We start from the raw sequence: 11,942 nt of genomic DNA on the forward strand, positions 1-11,942 counted from the left end.
ATACCTATTGAAGTGGCTAGGGTCAATTACTTTTACACTGGACGTTTACACTGATGATGGTCAGTTTGACCGAAAACGTTTTGTACTTCCACTCCCTTGTGAATAAATTTTAAGGATTTTTAATAAATTCATATGCCTACATACAACAGAAGTGTTTACTTCATTCCACGTTGACTTACTCTTATCTTATCCTATTATTATTGAGAATAAAGTAGGTATAATTTGGTCAGTTGTACCGCCTCTAATCGGTTTAAGCTAATGGTGAAGAGACTGTGTTCAATAACCGCTAGACTAATATTATTTATGACAAATTTATTTATTATTTATGGACAACTAATATTATTTCTAATCAGCCCTAAACATCCATCCTTGGATATAGGCCTCCTCTTCCTTCTTCCATGCCTCTCTATCTTGGGCAATTTGCATCCATTTCGACCCAGTGTATTTCTTCATGTCATCTGACCATCGCATCTGTGGCCTTCCCCTTTTTCGTTTGTGGTTCCATGGTCTCCAATGTATTACCATCTTAGTCCATCTTTCATCCTTCTGCCGTAGGCTGTGTCCGCCGAACTTCCATTTAAGCTTTGCTACTTGGGTAGAGACGTCTTTCACGTTTGTTTTGTTACGGATCCATTCGTTTCTTTTCCTGTCTGATAATTTAGTGTTCAGCATTTGTCTTTCCATGGCTCTTTCTGTCTTTGCTATTTTTTCCATATTCTCTTTTGTAAACGTCCATGTCTGAGAGCCATATATTAAAACAGGGAGTATACATTGATTGAAGACTTTTGTTTTTAGGTATTGCGGGTATTTTCTGTTCTTTAGAATATAAGACAGTTTTCCGAATGATGCCCAGGCCAACCTTATTCTTCTCTTTATTTCTTCGGTCTGATTTTCTCTATTTAATCTAGTGATTTGTCCTAGATATATATATTCTTTTACTTGTTCTATTCTTGTTTGTGCCACTGTAATTACTAGTTCTTCTTGTTGATTGGTCATTCTCCCAATATTATTTATGGACTTTAAAATACGATTTAGATAAACTTTAATTACAATTACCGCCCTAATTAAGCAAAATTCAGAGTTGGCGCAATGGTACCAAATGATTGATATTTCGGGACAAATCCATTCATGTAAATTTTATTTCATCTGAGTGACATTATATTTTCCATAAGACGTGTGCAGTATCCTTTGTTATGAAAAAACAGTTTGAAGAAAGATTGGCATTTTAGCTTATAAACATTTAAAATTTAAGCGTATTGTTATAATCTGTATTTCTCTCTTGTTATGAGATTGATCAGGCAACTCTTATTTTGATTAATTACCTAATTATTTTAATTATTACTTATGTAAAACAATACCAAAATTAAATTATACAGCCATCTACAGTCAGCTACAGGACATTTTTCCTTGTGGATTTTAAAACTAAATTAAATTTTCTAATAAATTTTATTTTCAGGGCAATTTTAATTTTAAAGCCTTACCTTCGGTTTGTGGCTTCTAGGTATCTCTAGTTGTTTACTTCATCCAGGGAGAAAACAGGGAAATTAAACACACTCGATATCATATAAATGTTATAAATATTTTTTATTTATCCAACATACCATAAATATAAGATATAAAAATTATACTAAAATTTACTTCTTTTGCAACTATTTCTCATCTAATAAATTAAGCTTTAATTCTGATATCTCCTTTGTTTTACCAAAAATTTTATTTAAATAATTCGTTAGACTATTTTTACAAAAAATACTAAAATTTACTGTTCTCCTTTGGAATTGATTACTTAATTCTTCTTTAAATTTTGGAATGACTAAATTATGTTATAGAACTGCTCAATCAAAAATAAACAAATATGGTGTGGATATAAAACAAACTCTCTCCGTTTCACAAAAGTTCTGACTAACCTTTGGTTTCTTCTTTACTTCTTCTTCCTGGATTGCGTAGTCCTCGATTCTCCCACACGTGCTCCTAGAATGTAGCGAAAGGTCCTTCTCGTCCAAACTGCTTCACCAACAAACAAAAACGGGACTCGTTCGAAATCTCTATTCAGTTTCCTCTCTGCTCGATATCATGTGCAAATTGATACCCACCGGCTACTCGTTCTAGACATAAAACAGGAATCTTCTCGGACACAAGGAAAATTAACTTCTCAACTCGGTCAACGATTTCGTTTCACCACGATCTGCTCGCAAAGGCCAATTTCACCACTTTACACCGACTTCTCGCTTTTTAAAAACTAGACTGTACTCTTCCGATATTCATTACACAGTGACCATCTTTTCTCTCCTCAAACTCAGACTCAACACTCTCATCCTTTCCATCCATCTTTCTCCGCCAATCACAAACATCCTCTCTACCCACTACACCCATATTTTCATTTCTTAAGAAACCATTTATTTTGTATACAACTGTTCTATTTTGTTAAATTCTAGGAGTTACCAAATTATATTTCGTTGTTTCAAAATGCTAAACAAAAAGCCTTATATTCTAAACTCAATAAATTTGTTTACTGTCTCTCCTTCTACGAGTCATTTACAAATGTCCTATTGTCGATTCCAACGCGAAATAAAATGTACTTTCTAATCTTCCCGCACTATTGTTTGAGTCCGTTCCGAGACCCATTAACAAACTACCTGAACGATTTCACTTTCCGCGAAAACACTGTTTATTAACTAAATTATAATATTTACAATTTTTGGTCATATACAGGGCGATGAAAATCTATGATCTCGTGGTTTCTGATATAATTATATTTTCTAAAATTTTCCCATAAAAATTATACAACAGTATTTTGGGGTGTTCGATCCAAACATTTACGCATTAGGTCAAACTATCAAGGGATATATTACTAAGACGAATAAAAATGGTACACACATTTTTATTTTAGGATATATTACTATTACTTATATATACATAAATATTTAAAATTTCTTAAACCAATTTAACATTTACCATATTACGGTCGGTTATATGTAAATCTGTTGATTACATATTAAACTAATAAATTACAAGAAAGGGCTCGATATGGATCCCTTTATTATTAAATTTGGGCCCCTATGGAGTCTAGTCCAGCCAACAATATATTACTAAGCTCAGAAAAAAAGGTTTCGCCGTATGCTCTGGGATTTTATGTTACGCTGTTGCTTTCTGTCTGAGAAGGAAAAACTCTACGGTGCAGTTTTAATTTAAAATAATTTATTGCCTTTTTTTAGATAATAATTACAAATGAACAATATATTAATTTTACATACCTAACAAAAAACACTGAAAACTATTGATTTCAGTATTTCCATAAAATTTATTACAAAATAATGTCACAACAGCTGTTTCTGCAGAGTTCCTTTATTAAATGATGTAATTTTACTATGCAACTACACTTCATATAGCGACACGCTTCGATTATTATTTTTTTAATTGCTAATTTTAAATATTAACTTTCTTTTCTAAACGAAAATAATATGGGTCATTTAAAATTTACATGTGTTTCGCTCCTAAACTACAAAACCAGATTGTATAAAATTAATGTTTTTTCTGGGAAACAAATTCCCCAGTAAATAGTTACCTTATGTCACAAGACCTTATGTCAATACATCACTTTTTAAATGCATTCGAAGACGCTTCTTAAAACTACAGAAGTGTTTTCAGCTTTTAGAACACCAGATAAAATGGCCAGCCTCTTTATGTCGATAAATTAGTCTTCAACGTAAAACCACAGACATGTGTTTTTGGGTGAACCACATCAGTCTATAGACAACCCCAGCAGTCATCGGTCGGTCATACAACCCTCGCTGGGCCCAAACAATAGCAAACCCTCTTACGAGATATAAGCACGTCTTTTTTTAACCAAAAATAAATAAACATATTATTGTTCGTTGTTTTGCACTTATTTTAATTTAAGTTAATTTTTCCGTTAACCACCAATGGAACACTTCATATCATTTAACTGAATAAGGGGAGTAACATTGGTATGACCCAAAATAGAATTGTGTGGAGAAATGCAATTAGGGACGCCGACCCCGCATAGGTATGAAGCAAAGGGAATGATGATGAAATGTGATAATTTTTTCAATAACTATGTATTCATTGATTGTAATAATTTATATGTACAACAAAACTAATACTAAATCGAGAAAAGAGGAAAAGTGTTAAAGGTGATTTTTTAATAATATATTGTTACAAGGGACCGCTTACAATTTTGAACATCTTTAACGACAAAATACTTGGATCACAGAATATATTATCCTGATGTATTATCTGCTTGGATCTTCCACAAATAATACACAATAAATAACTTTTTATTAAGTTCAGGTCTTAAATCAATTATTTTTATCAAATACACTATATAGGTACCAATATTATTTAATCAACAACTTAAAATATTCCCGATGCCATGTCAAATATTTAAAATTGTCACTGATTGTCACTGTCTCACTGACAATATTCTATTCGACCAAGTGCGTTGTAAGACAAAGATAGACTTGGAAAATATTACCACGGATTGTGTTCATTTTTTTTTCGAATCCTAAAAAAATCAATAAATATTTTTGAAAAATTTAAAAGTCCCTTAGAATAAATAAAAAGTTTATTTTGAATGAGATATTTGAAATTAAAAATCGCACTAAATTGTCTCTTAGTTTTTCACCCCTAACTTATTAAACTTAGTAACTTATTAAAATAAACATTATAGAAGTTTTCAGGGACTTTCGGCCATCGATAATAACGCAATCTTTCATTCTGCGTTTAAATTTTTCAAAAATACTTATTAGTTTTCTCAGGATTCGAAAAAAATGAATCCCCATTTGAACAGTATTGCAGCCGAAAATACGTACCCATCCCCTTAATATATTTTCTTAAGTTTTTTTTTAATTTCAGGGATTTCTTATGCAGTTTTTGGTTTAACATTTTATTTATCATTTGTTCTTTGTATCTATTGTTTACTGCTGTTTGCTTAATGATGTTCAATTTTATTTTGAAGATATTTTTTGACATAGAAATTTCTGTATCCATGTACCATGATTGTAGGCTGCCAATTTATTTTGCGTAGGATGAGATTATGAATTTTGTATAGTGCCATTATAGGTAGGTTTATGAAATTCGGATAACTCACGTTTGTTTTCAAGTCTGACAATTTTTTAATCTAGAATATTTATGGATTGATTCTGTTCTGTTTCTATTGTAAACTCAATGTGACAATGGAATGAATTAATATAAGCTAAAAATTGGTTAAGTTGCCTGTTGGTTCCTGTAAAACATATACCTATTTATTATGCAGTGTATCAAAATTCCCTTTATTTATAGTTTTGAGTCCAGTGGCGTGCGATGACATTTTCGGAAGAGGAAGCGATTCAATAAGGGTTTAACAAATATTTTCTTACGAGGGTCGAGATCAAAACATATACCTACTTAATAGGTGTATACCTAATGTATTACCTGTTAACTTATATCGACTAAAAACAAGAACTACAAAAAATAGGTATAGTGTTTAACCCAGTATGAGAGACATGCACACGCCTTAAGAATGAGATTCGGGTGATACAAATTTATTGAGGCAAGGAGGATTTACTCTTATAAGCGGGCGTCACTCCATCCCGCCCCAATGCTTCATACTATCCACTTCCCCTCCGATAGCACTCTGATGCGCTATCGGGGGTCTCTATATGGGCTCTCTATCAGCAAAGTGCTTATGTGAGACGTCCTGGATACAAGGACTCACAAACGAAATCCTACCCCGATCATTGCAGGTTAGTGACTCTAGTGACTTAGTATATCGTATATCTAGTGAATTATCATCGATCTGTACTGCTTGCTCAGGGCCGAGTCCCTGCTCCAGGCTTGGTTTCTTTAAACTTAAAAAGAAGAGTTCTATTCAAAATTGTTTTTATATTCCGATTTCGAATCACCTTCCATAACACACAACTTTCAACAATATGACACTTATTTACTTATACTTGAGTCCTATTCTCTTATCAACCAATGCAAATTTTTTGTCGATTACATCGTCGTAAAATTTTGGATTTTCTGATAATTGTTTAATAAATGCACTCTTTTTCAGTGGATAATAGGGCTAACTTGGAAAATCTGTCTTCACTTGTAAAATTTATTGTAAAACTTTTGATGCGTTTTAATACTGAAAAACTTCGTTCAACTGATGCACTTGCAGCTAGGATAGTTAGTACCTACTGCTTAACTCACACAACTTGCCCACTTCACATAGAGACTGATTTAAACCAGTAGTATTCAAAAAATTCAACCGATTCCTAAGTATTTCTTTATCACTAATTTCAGGTGTTTTATAAATGACATCTAACTGAGAATGCAAAGTTAGATTATCAAGAAAAATCATAATTTAATCGTACTGAATTAAATAGGTACATACCTCTGTGGGAGATTTTAATGAATTATAATTAGACATATTAAAATTACATAATTCTACATATTTTAGTTCTTTAAAATTTTTAAAGTGATAATTCATTTGTTGTAGAATATTATCAAAAATTTCGATGTATAATCGTCGATAGGTCTCTCTTTCGCCGACAATATCAATCATCATTATTTTTCTTTTAGGTTCGAAGCCCATATTTTCAGCTTTATCCCAAATATTTTTAAACAGCTCATTTTTTTAATCATCATAAGTCATCAAATTGTCTTATACAAAATGCAATGTCACTTGACTTCGTCTGTAAAATGTCGTAGGTACTATAAAATATCAGTAAAAGGAAAAATCTCAAAATGTCAAATAAAATAGTAAAAATATTAAGCAAAAAATTGAAATCGAGCCATTTGTACCTAAATACCTACCCCTTATAGCAGCAGTAACAGACTCCGCATCTCATTTTCGAATCGGAAGTGAGGTTATTAAACCCTGACCAATTTTTGAACGGCACAAATGCATGACAAGCAGCGATTTTGAGATGCGCTTCCGTCAGGACCGGACTGAATCGTTGAATTGTGTGCTTATTTGAGACCGTTAGTATGCGATCAAATTTTAATAATGTTTCAATGCCTATTAGTTACATAATAGATTACTTAGATTAGGGAAACATTGTTGATAATTAAATACTAATTAATAATATATGTATTTTCTTATATGGAAGTATAGGGAAGCGGTGCTTCCCCCGCTTCCATGGACCTCTGTTTGAGTCATTTACTCACAGAATGGTGATAACGAATAACGAATAGTCTAACTAAAAAATCAAAGATGCGTATGGGTGTGCGCAGTCTTCTTCTTTTAGTGCCTATTTTTCGAATATTGGCGATCATTCTGACTATAATTATTTTATTAACTGATGCTTTAAATAGATTAGTTGTTGTTGTGCAGAACCATTTCCTCAGGTTATTTAACCATGATATTCTTCTTCTCCCAATTCCTCGCTTTCCGAATACTTTACCTTGAAGGATTAGCTTCAGTAATCTGTATTTAGTGCCGTTTCTCATTATGTGTCCGAGATATTCTAACTTTCCCCGTTTAATGGTATACATTACCTCTTTTTCTTTGACCACTCTTCGTAATACGGTCTCGTTGGTTATCTTGTCTGTCCATGATATCCTTAGGATTCGCCTGTATAGCCACATCTCGAAGACTTCAAGTTTTTTCTGCATTGCTTCAGTGAGTGTCCAGGATTCAACTCCGTAATACAATATTGAGAAGATATAACATCGTAGGGGCCTTACTTTTATCTCCAGATTAAGGTTGTGGCTTTTAAAGAGTTTGGCCATGTTATTGAATGCACTCCTAGCCCTCTATTCTACATTTTATTTCTTGTGAGTGATCCCATTGTTCGTTTACTATTGTTCCAAGTTAGTTATACTGTTTTACTCGGTCCACTGGTGTATTATTGATAAGTAGTTGGGCGTCTCTAATTTTATTTTTGCTGATGATCATAAATTTAGTTTTTGATATATTTACTTGAAGTCCAAATCTTTCATTTACTTTGCCTGGGGGTTGTGAGCGCGAAGACTGAGTGGATTGAGTAGCTCATAAGTCACGTTCACACTCACAGCCGGTCCCAAGCCCGGAAAAAAGAGGAGGGTTGATGGGCCAGGTTAGCATCCTACCCATTATAAAAGAAAACAAGGCTCAAAGAACCGATATAAAGCCTCGGAACCCGACAGAACCTAAGATGACGAACCACGCAAAGAAAAGGAAAACGAGAAGGAAAAAGAAGCCAACAATCAGACTAGCAACATGGAACATAACTTCTTTCAACAACAAAGACCAAGAGATAATCGAAGAACTGATAAACAAAAACATAGACATTTGTGCAATCCAAGAAACCAAGAAGAAAGGTAAAGGTCAAAGAGACTATAACCAATATATTTTAGCATATAGTAGAGTGAAGAAAGAAGAACGAGCACGAGCAGGCGTAGGTATACTTCTCCATAAAAAATTTAAAGACAACATAAGTAACTGCCGTTACATCTCCGAAAGAATAATACATATGAACATCACAATGGACTACCAAAAATTAAATGTATTATCTATCTATAGCTCCGAGGACTGCAAACCTAAGAAGGAACGAGAGGCATTCTACGAACAGTTGCAAACCATCCTGGACGACATACCTCATGAAGAACACTTAATTCTTATGGGGGATTTTAATGCACGAATCGGAAATGAAACAGTTCCAGGAGTAAAACAAAGATTCAATGAAAACCATGTCAACTCAAATGGAGAACTCATGGCTAATCTCTGTGCTTTTAACGAACTGCGAATCAATAATACATTATTCGACCATAAGCTGCAGTATAAATATACCTTTGAAAACTCCAGGGGGCACAAATCTATGATTGATTTTATAGTCACTAATAGAAAAATCCACCCAGAGCAGATTATAGATATTCGAACTTTAAACTCGGCAGACGCAGAGAGTGAACGCAAATTAGTCGTAGCAAAAATAAGAATGAAACTAACACCAAAACATTTTCACAGAAAATACAGCTGAAGCAGATAGACGACATCGAAGATATAAACGCGAGATGGGAGAAAATTAAAAACAATATTGAAGAGGCAGCAACAGAAGCTCTAGGAAAACGCAAAGTCATACTGAACAAAAGAAACAGCAACAATACACCATGGTTCAGAAAAGAAATAAAAGAGAAATGTAAAGAGAAGAGAGACGCCTACATGAAGTATAAAACATCGAACACTTCAGAATCCAGAGACACCTATAGAAGAATACGAAATGAAACAAAGCAATTGGTAAGAAGAACAAAAAATGAACACTGGGAACAGTTTACAAAAAGGATGGAAAGCGACTTCTACGGAACACAAAAACAAATATGGAGATTCATAAGAAACCAACGGAAAGAAATGGCAGAATTGAAGGAATACAATAACATATCAGCAAACGAATGGGAAAGATACTTGACGGAACTGTTTAAAGGAAAGGAAAATCATAATCAAAATAATAACCTACCTGAATTAAGACACGAAATTGAAATCAGTTTTCAGGAAGTAGGGGTAGCCATAAATTCACTCAAAAATAGGAAGTCACCAGGACCAGACGGAATAACCAACGAGCTTCTAAAATACGGAGAAGAAAGTATAACCCTAGAGATGACAAAACTTATACAAAAACTAACATTGCACTGCAAGATACCAGACGCATGGAGAAACAGCATAATGATACCAATGTTCAAAAAAGGAGACAAAGAAAACCCCAACAATTATAGAGGTATAAATCTACTAAACACCGCACTTAAGCTAACCACAAAAGTCCTAACCAACAAAATCAATAAATTAACAACTTTATCAGATGAACAACAAGGATTCAGACAAGGAGACAAATCACAGAAAAGGCCATTGAGTACAATAAACCAGCATATCTATGTTTTATAGACCTGACAAAGGCTTTCGATCGCATCCAAGTCGAAGACGTCTTACATTTACTGTATAGAAGAAACATACCAATCAATATTATACAAACCATCGAAAACATCTACTTTCATAATCGAATACAGGCAAAGATAAATGGAAAACTAACGCAGTTTATACCAGTACAAAGTAGAGTCAGACAAGGTGACTCATTAAGCCCACTGCTCTTTAATATAATAATGGACGAAATAATAGAAGCAGTAGGTAAAGGTCATGGTTACAGAATGGGGAATAAAGAAATCAAAGTATTGTGTTATGCAGACGACGCCGCATTAATCGCCGAGACAGAAGACGATCTCCAAAGATTAACACACATCTTTAATACAACAGCCAAGAAATACAATATGATAATATCAGCAGAAAAATCCAAATGTATGACAACATCTAAATACCCACTACGTTGTAAAATCGAAATTGATGGGAAAATAATAAAGCAGGAAGCAAGGTTTAGGTATCTGGGAATAGATATAACCAGTTACGGAGATGTTTAAGAGGAAGTACGACAACAAAGCTTAGAAGAAAGTAAAGCGACGGGATCTCTTAATGACACAATCTGGAAGAAAAAACACTTAAGACAAGACACAAAACCAAGAATCTATAAAGCAGCAATTAGACCTATATTAACATACACGGCGGAGACAAGGCCTGACACATCTAAAACGAGACGACTACTAGAAACAACAGAGATGAAAATATTCCGACGAATATCAGGGAAAAGTCTGTTGGATAGGGAGAGGAGCGAAAACATAAGAAGATCATGCAATATAGAAGACATAAATGGATGGGTGACAAAACGGAAACAGGAGTGGAACGAACACATTAGTAGAATGGCAGAGGATAGAATAGTACGAATAGCATGAGATAAGTCACCAAATGGACGAAGAAGTATTGGCAGACCAAGAAAAAGGTGGTGCGATAACCTAAACAATTTAGGAGAATAATATTGAAGAAGAAACAGGCTTTAAAGCCTACATACAAGAAGGAAGAAGAAGAAGAAGACTTTGTTTATTAGTTGCTGTAAACTGTTCAAACTCTCTGCAAAAATAACGGTGTCTTCTGCATAGCGGATGTTGTTTAGGCGTTCTCCATTTAGAAGTATTCCATGTTCGCAATTTTCCAAGGCTTCACTAAATATGTCCTCTGAATATAAGTTAAATAATATAGGTGAAAGTATACAACCTATAGTAATATAGGTGTGCGCAATAATACGAGGATTCTGGCACTCAAAGACAAAAAGGTAATATTGAGAACTGGGATGCATTTAAGGATGGAAGGTCATTGTTTGTTGTATCTGTCTAATATGAGTTATTTTATTGTTCCCTTTTGTGGTATTCGGTACTAGTTACTGGATAAAAAAAGTAAATAGACTCGTTCTGTCATTATTTTTTTATTTGTTATTTAAAAACAACAGCTTTACAAATTATTATTCTAATTTTGATATATGTTGGTTATTCAAACAGAATTTCATTTCCGAATCATAGAACACAATAAGGCCATTGTATCAATTAATCAAAACATATAAACTAACAATGGCAAAAATAAAAAATAAACTATTTTATGTAGCTTGAAAGCTTGTCGTTTATGTATATAATATCAATTGATATAGAAATATTTTCTGTACAATATTTTGCACAAACTAAAAAATAAAATATCTATATTTTTAATTAATATATAAAAAGTCTTTGCCCTGTCGCCAGTGGGGGTACAACGGCCTCCTTAATTCAGATGGACTTACCCAAGTTTTTTTTATGTATTTTGACCCGTAGAACACGAATTTTTTGGGTAACAGTTGATCCGGATGTCGATAAGGTTGTTATAAACAAAGAACTTGAGGAATCACATAACAGCGATTTTTCGCAAAACCAAACATTTTTTTTTGTATTTTTTGGGTCATTCTAAGCAAAAAATGTTTTTACAAGTTTTTTCGTAGAATTCATAGTTTTCGACATAAACGCGGTTGAACTTTCAAAAAATCGAAAAATTACAATTTTTGAACCCGAACAACTTTTGATTGAAAAATAAAATAGCAATTCTGCTTACCGCATTTGAAAGTTCAAGTCAAATTCTA

The sequence above is a fragment of the Diabrotica virgifera genome, chromosome 9, assembly GCF_917563875.1.
Source record: "Diabrotica virgifera virgifera chromosome 9, PGI_DIABVI_V3a".
Taxonomy (NCBI): Eukaryota; Metazoa; Arthropoda; class Insecta; order Coleoptera; family Chrysomelidae; genus Diabrotica; species Diabrotica virgifera.